General features: G+C 37.5%; 1 long non-coding RNA gene across 2 annotated transcripts in view; it reads left to right on the forward strand.

Annotated features, from left to right (window-relative positions):
* Positions 1-1,930, forward strand: part of LOC108490988 — a 7,290-nt gene extending 5,360 nt beyond the window's left edge. For both annotated transcript variants that reach the window (XR_003849918.1, XR_001872494.2), the window contains exons 2-3: positions 673-731; positions 965-1,930. This is a non-coding gene — a long non-coding RNA (uncharacterized LOC108490988). The remainder of the gene's footprint in view (positions 1-672; positions 732-964) is intronic.
* Positions 1,931-8,620: the final 6,690 nt, after the last annotated feature.

Here is an 8,620-nt window from a genome sequence, read left to right on the forward strand (position 1 = left end):
GTATATATATATCCTGTACATACACAAGATAAAGTCTGAGTAGTCCAACAATGGCTGCACCACACTGGAGAGGCTGAGAATCTAGTAGTTGCTCAGTAGTCCCAATCTGGCACTGAAGTTCTGACATTTTCCAAGAGATCTGCTAGTCTTCAGTCTACAGCAACAAGATGAATTCACCAGTGAAAGGGAAGGCAAGCTGCCAAAAGCAAGCACTCCCTTCTGCCATGGCCTTTTAAGTGGTTGCCATCAGAAGGCAACACCCATATTTAGGGCGTGTCTTCCAGCTTCAGATGATCCAATCAAGACCGTCTCTCTCATTTCAGTTAATCCCAGATCCAGTCAAGTTGACACCCAGGATTAGCCATCACAAATAGCAACATTAAATGAAATTAGGAAAGAAGGGTATGTAGGAGGGAGGTATGGAAAGGGAAAGGAAAATTTGAAGGAATGAGGATAGCACATGGAAAAAGTGGTACCAAGAATACTTCAGAAAGGGAGAAACAGGTAAATAAATTAATAAAGAGGACAAAAGCTCAATGTGACACCGTATTGCAGTAAATTTGATCCTATTACTTCTGGAAGCTCACCTCAATAGAAGTTTATTCCATGCCACTGGAATTCCAATTCTTTTAGTTTTTACATCACTGTAAATTTTGTCTCTATTTTCCATAGGGGAAAATCCTTCTATTAGACCCACTAAGAAGTCAGGAAAATACCTTTGCTGAAACTTGGTATGTTTATAATTTTTTCCAACTTATATAAATATACTGAGTAACTATTTTCACCTATAAAATATATATATATATATATGATTGATGAATTATGATACACAGATATATAAATATTTATGGATAAGATGGTTATTTTAATCATCATAAGTTACTGTCTATAGAATTTTATAGCTGATACTTTCATACACATTCTCACATGTAATCTTAAGTAATTCCATTTTTTTCTCTCTCAGCACTTTTCATCACATTTAGAACAGTTGGTCCCATGAAGTACTATCAGACACACAGTAACTGCTTGCTAATAACTAAGTGATGAACCTTGTCCTATCTTTCTTCTACCAACTGTGACAGCGGCACTGGGAAAATAAGATGATCAAGACAGTAGACTGTGGTGAGTCCTCAGAGAGGCCAGTCACCCACCTTTGAAAGTGATGGGTTGCAAGATGCCCAACTCTGTCTTCCTCCAGATTGAGATCTGCCTCAGAGACTTGTGAAAGCTTCCTTAGAAAGCCGCCCAAGTGGGAACTATAAGCTCTTTTCTCTGATCCTGCACAGATGGTTGGTAAAACACATAGATTGAGATCACAAGTCTCAAAATATCTTTCTTCTTGACAAGTGTTACCTTATTTTATTGGGACTAGATGATTACATGTAAATTTATCCATATACCTAAAACCTGTGGGCCCAAAGTCCAATAGAAAGATGGGGATGAGGATTACTGGTATTCCTTGATTTTCCTAAAGACCAAAAAATTTTATTATTGTTTTTCATTTTTAATTGAAATTTTGTGAATTTCATACAGCGTATTTTTATCATATTTAGATTCCCCCCATCACTCTAGCCCCACTTTTTAACCCTGAAATTTCATCCACTAGAGTTAAACTACCAAGAGTTTCACTATTAAATGAGAATGATTGTCCCTGTCCCAGTAGCCATCTGTTGCTAACAGTTCCTTACATAAGGGTGGGGTTTCTTACCTACTTCCCCTGTCCATGCTGGGATTTTGTGTGACTTGATATTACATGGGACTTGTGCATGGTGTCACATTGCTGTGAGTTCATAGGAGTAAGTGCCCAGCTGGCAGGAAGACTTTGTTTCCTTGTGAGCATCCACCTCCTCTGGCTCTTACAACCCCCCCCCCCAGTAACTTATTCAACAATCTTTGAGCTTTGGGAAGTAAAAATTTGATATATGTAACATCAAGGAATTTTCAGTCTTACAAATACACTGTACTGTATTTTCAATATAAAAAATGGTTATTATTTGCTTGATGTTCTTAATATTGGCTTAACAGCTTTAGGGTTGAGAAGGGGCAGGAGTTGTTTATTTACTGTATAAGCACTAAAATTCCTCTACTGATCAGTCCCCCTCCAGCCAAGCCACCACCTTTCATCGTGGAGATCACAAACCTGAATAATGTCATCATCATGTCATTTTCAGAGGAGTTCCTATAAGGCTATGACAGCAGATGCATTCACACATTCTCCCCATGCTACTTGGCATCCACATGATACAAGTGTGGCTATCACAGACATGGTAACTAACTCTGGTCAATTACTTTATAATCTGGAAGAATCTGTTCTACTTTAATTATGAAGCCATTTTTGTTGTGCGCTTGCATAACGGCAGAACAGAAAGCTAAGAAATTGGGACAATCTAATAATTGTAGAAACTTACAAAACCAGTGATATATTTATTTGAACGTATTTTATCTGAGTATAGTATGTTAATAAAAATGCACATCAAGTAGCATAATTCACATATAAATTCTAGGTTTTGTCCCTTGTTAATCTTTCTCAGTTCTGCTGAATGCAAAGTAGCATCTTCAATAATGTCTTCAAGTTCTTGGACCAATGCACGATACCTTCCATGTTCCCTGTGTCAGCTTAGTGCTCAGCACTCTACAAACTGCCTATCTGCTCAGCTCTCTCAAACCTACAAGGCATCAAGTACAAACACATCCAGTCTCCAAATTTTGGTATTATGTTAGCCATCAAACCTGAGGCTCTTTAGAGACATTTCCCCCTCCTCCTTTCCATTTTCATGCCCCTCCTCCTCCTCATTCTTCTTCCTTTCTTACCTTACATCTGTCTACTAATTCTTTAACAAATGCAATGTGTACCTTCATTTCATCAGTAAGATTGTTCTATTATATATTGCAGAGGCTCTGTTTCAAAATAATATTTGGCGCATTTTCCCCCACTTTACTATAACCTGATTGTTTTCTAATATTGCTGCACACTTAGATTGTAAGTCCTTAAGTCTCATCTGTGATTTTTTTTAATCTCTTTTTGGGTGTTTTCCTTGGTGAGTTTATTTTTCCAGGGTTAAACTGTAGAAGTTGGTCAGTTGGTTGCTGATCTGCAGGCAAATTCCCTTTGTCTGAAATGGGTTTCACGGTGTTTCCCTAACTTTAATTTCCTTTGGTGTGACCTGTATTTTTTCAATTTCCTCCAGGTATTGTCCGTTTTTTTTTTTCTTCTTGCCTTACAGTGTTTTTTATTTAAAAGATTTGTGCTAAAGATGTATCCATTTGCAATTCATGTGAAACATAGTATTTCTACCATCTTAATTGATTCCTGTTTAGATTATACTGTGATTTATCCTCAAAACCTTGGTGGGACATTCTGTTGATTCCACATTTTCTTCACAGCTGGTACTGAGAAGCCAAGAACTGGATGTCATTCTGTGATTTCTTTTGTAGCTAAAACAAATTTCACACTTTAGCTCTTTGCATGTTTTGAAAATGTATTCTTCATACCTGGTGTCTAGCATTGAAGAAGATTGATCACTAGATCATTCATTTTCCATCATTACATCACATGGTTTCATCTAAAGACCCTTGACTTTCTTTGTCTCTAGAAAAAGCTACTTTATATGACAACCTTTGCCTCTAACACCTAGCTTCTTGATCTGTCTGAACTATATTTATATTTTCCCATTTATTGACAATTGTCACAATATCTTACTTTTTATCCTTTTTCAAACATATAAGCAATCTCTTTGTTGAGGAATTTATTTTTATTTTATGCGTATGAGTCTTCTGCTGGCATATTTGTAAATGCATATATGTAAGTGTACCACATTCATACAGTGCCCTCAGATGTCAAATCAGGTTGTCATATTCCCTAGAACTAGACTAACGGATGGTCATTGGCTGCTACTTAGGTCCTGGGAACTTAATCTGGGTCCTCTGTAAGAGTAATAAGTATTTTTAATCACTGAGCTATCTCTCAAGTCCCAGTGTGTGCAAATTCTTTAAATTCCTTTAGTTTAACTTCTCCTATTTCTGAAATATATTTTATGGATAATACAAAAACTTCAAAAAGATATGGCTTCCATGGTGGCATATGAGGAACTTAGATTTCACTTCCACTATCTACCAATAAACACTCTAGGCAAGATGAAAATCAACACCTCTTCTCAGATCCAACAGGGAAATAACTACAGATGGCAAACTTTGTTCAACCAAGTAGAGAGATACATGGGGACTATTAGATCACCACTTACTGGAGTGAGCATCTATGAAATAAATTCAAGCTAGAACCAGAAATGGGTAAGAAACCCTGATCCACAATGTTTGACTTGCTGCAAACTCTGTCTGGACACATAGAAGAGACTGAATGTTCTGAAGAATCAGATTTCTGGAAACACCACACTCTTACGAGTTTTACGTCAGGTATTCTTGTAAGGTTTTCATCCTGAGGACCATAGGAAATCTACCCTGTACTGCTTTGGACACGAAGAGAGAAAGGCAGCCATATTGAAGTATGTCAGAGCATTTGGGTTTTGGTTTGTTTTTTTTTCCCCCCTTTGCTTCCCACAAGAGAAACTATTTTAGCTAAGCCTAACATGCATGTGTGATGGCATAGAGTAACTTACACAGAAGAGGGAAAGTCTCAACCCCAGCTCTGTAGGAGGAAGTGCAGCCTGAACCACCAGTGCATGCACGCTGCAAACACACCGAAATCATCTGGTTGAGTCGAACCTATATTCTGCCAAAGGACATAGAGATGGCTGACGCAAAATAGCTTGACATAGAGAGCCAATGAGGATCAGACACAACCCAAGAAGGTCTACTGGGGCCAATGGGACATTGGGAGAGGGGTATATAAGGCAGTCCCATATCAACAATAAATGAGTCTGCAGCACCTCGCCTAGAGCCTGCTTCCACCCGACTCCCAGTGTCTGTGTGTTGACTCCACGCCGCTCACTCCTGCCTGGCCAGGACCCTGAGTCTCCCATAGGCCAGACCTGCAGGGAGACTGCAACAGAGCTCCATCCAGATCTTCTGTCTACTGTATGGCTAGAGGGACTAGACGTATTTTTCAAGGCCATAGTCCAGGACAGAAACGTAAATACCAAGATCTGATCATAGGACATGTTACCTCCTTAGCATTACATACTTTAGCGTTACAGTAGTAGAGCTCCTGTATTCAACAGAAACTAAAAGAAACATAACAGTCTCAGAAATTATATAATGAGATTTCCTTAGTGAATGCCAAAGACAACAAGGAAAACAAGAATATCAGAGGGAATTTTAGTCTTTGAAATGACTACAGGAAAAATAAACATAACCTAAATCTTGTCGTATAAATATAAATCTTTACACTAAGTTCAATTTAAACTCCTCCACCCAGTACATCATGCCTAGTCTTCAATAAAAATTTGCAGAGTATAATCAAAGATTAAAATTCCTGCTTGGGCTGGGCTTGTGTCACACACCTTAAATCCCAGCACTCAGGAGGCAGGTGGATGAATCTCTGCAAGATCAAGGCCAGTCTGATCTACACAGTGAGTTCTGGGCTACCTGGGCTACAAGGAGACCCTGTCAAAAAGAAATTTCTGATTGGGTCGGGCATGGTGGTGCTTGCCTTTAATCCCAGCACTCCAAAGACAGAGGCAGGTGTATCTCTGGGAGATCAAGACCAGCCTGTTCTACATAGTAAGTTCCACACCAGCTGTGGCTACAGAAAGACCCTGTCTAACAAAAACAACAAAAATAACATTTGGAGGGGTAAAGCACACATCAGAACATGAATCACGTACATAGTCAATGCTGAAATTTTCAGATCTGAAATTTAATTACTATGATTAATAGGTTAAGTTATATAATAAAAGAGTGAACAAAGACAAACATATCCTATATAGACAGAGATGGACACCGCAATAACGTACATGAAATCATGCTTTTCATCCAAAATGGTGTAATAGAAATGAAGAATGCCACTGATGGACTTCTAGTAGGTTAGAAAGAGTCAAGAAAGTGCAAATGAACTTGAAGAAAAGTCCAAAATTAAAATGAAGAAGTAAGCAGTAGGAGAGATATTGTGGGACAGCCAAGAACTACATTACAATTATTAAAATGTAAAACATGGGAATTCTCAAAGTAAATAGAAGAATATTTTTTTTAAAGAGGGAATTTTTTAATGTTAAGAGATCTCTGAAAAGAATCAAAATAAAATCAAAGGAAACCTACTCTTAGATATATCCAGTTCAATGTGCAGAAAATCTACAGGGAAGCCAGAAACCTTGTTGATAACAAGTCAAAGATTTACATTGAATTTTGCTTCAGATTATGTAAAGAAGACATACAAATATATACTTAGTGAGGCAGTAGAAAAGAGGAAATTTATCACAGTAAGTTTTTTTTTAAGTATTTTAGGTTTTTTTTTTTTTTTTTTTTGTCTTTTTTGTGAGGCAGGGTCTCCCTGTAGCACCAGCTGTCCTGGAACTCACTATGTAGACCAGGCTGGCCTTGAACTCACAGGGCTCACAGAGCTCCACCTGCCTCTGCCTCCCAAGTGCTGGGATTATTTTTATTTCATGTGTATGTGTATGTTGCCTTCATGTGTGTAAACGCACCTGTGTCACGCAATGCCCGCAGAGGTCAGAAGAGGCTATCAGATCCCCTGGAACTGCAGTTATGGATAGTTATTAGCTGCTATGTGGGTGCTGGGATTCCAACCGGGTCTTCTACAAGAACATTCAGTGTTCTTAACCACTGAACCATCTCTCCAGCCCCCACAGTAAGTTTTTTAAAAAGCTATTGCCTTTAGTGTTTTTTTTTTTGTTTTTTTTTTTTTTTTTTTTTTTTTGGCCTTTTTTACCAGCTATCCTGGAACTCACTATGTAGACCAGGCTGGCCTTGAACTCACAGAGATCCACCTGCCTCTGCCTCCCAAGTCCTGGGATTAAACGTGTGTTCCACCATGCCTGGCTGCCTTTAAATTTTAAAGGACTCTAAGAATTACTTGGCAAACTTATAATCCTTTTCAGTTATAGCCACCTCTAACTTCATTGAAACATTTTTTCATTATTTCTATGGATTCTAAGTCTTTTTGCTCGACACTTATCTTTTAGTGTCCAGTGATATTTCCTCCCTGCAACAATAATTTGGGGGGAGAAGCTATCAGTGTCCTTGTCCTAGTTGGCATCCTCTGATTTTCTGCTCGTATTTATGAATAGACTACGTTCTTTACACAAGGCTACTCAGAATTTCTTCTGCAGGCTTCAGAATTATCTTTCTTACAACCTCTGCACTACTGGTCAAGTTCTGGTGACTGGAAATCTTAGCACCTGGAAAGCAGGCAGGAAACACATTGCTGTCAAGTTCTTCTAAGATAGAATGAGGAATATTTGACTCTGGCTGCCAACACTGAAAAGTGCCAATACTAACTCTTTCTGTGTTCAGTTCCCACCACATTTAACCTTGAGAATTTCGCACTGAACGATGTTGATATCTGCTCTATGTCCCACTTCACCTTCATTTCCTCAACTTTTACGGAACAAAGTTAGAGGCACTGTGGGAAACTTCAGGAGGGAGTGGTTTTCACCTCCTCTAACATTATTTCCTTAGAACATACCAGGAAATGGATAACATTGATTTATTTATATGATATTCCAAATATTGTCCACAGTCCAAATACCACATTTCTGATCTGCTGTTGCATCTCTTCTCCCCACTCAGATGTTTTTTTTTTATGAATGACTCCTTTGAAATGTAGAAAGAAAAGGCTAAATTGTATGTCTTCTGCTATCTTGGATGTGACGCACCTAACCTCTTCTTACCATTCTGCATTAAACATATTAAACGTCTCCTATTTCTTTTAATGACAGCATAACATTCTACTCAGTCAGGGATCCACCATGCATTTTCTAATTGTGTATATTTATCATCTCCTCAGGTTTTGCTCTTAGTAAAACATGATACAATGATATTTTTTTGTTCAAAACATGTGCCTCTTTTATTTATTTTGGCCCACTTCCCAGAAATAGGATTACTGAGTCAAAGGAGTTATTTATTTTCACGCCTCAAATGCCTTTGCAGTGAAGCTATACCAACTTACAAGAACACCAACAGCAAATGCAATAATAGCTTTAGAGCATGTTTACATGCTTGGTCTTTAAAAGTATTTTAAATATTTGCTTCCCTATGACTTTCAAACTTTTTCTTAATTAGTTTGTTAAGACTCTAATTATTACTTTTGCCTGGCTAATTAGGAAAACAAGTGGTTGAAAAAGTAATCCCTTTGAATCCTTTTTTTTTAATTAAAGTACGGACTCCATTTAGATTCTTTTAATTTTGATGTACAAACTTTGAGTAATGAATTAAGAAAAATAATTCTCACCTTTTCATCAATAATTTCTCCTTTTTCTGTTCTCAACTAAATCTATATTCCATTTTCAATACTGATAAATTACTTTTAAACTGAGCAGCAAACTTCCCTCTTTCCTGTATAACAGAACAAATATAAAAGGATTTCAAAGGTAAGAAATTCCTCTATAAAGTAATACATTTTGTAATGTTTATCAACCATTGTTTGACACCAAAATAATGATAATAATTTCTTAGAGAAATAATTTCTTCTGGGATTATGTGCAAATAC

The sequence above is a fragment of the Nannospalax galili genome, unplaced genomic scaffold (assembly GCF_000622305.1).
Source record: "Nannospalax galili isolate Female #2095 unplaced genomic scaffold, S.galili_v1.0 scaffold437, whole genome shotgun sequence".
NCBI lineage: Eukaryota > Metazoa > Chordata > Mammalia > Rodentia > Spalacidae > Nannospalax > Nannospalax galili.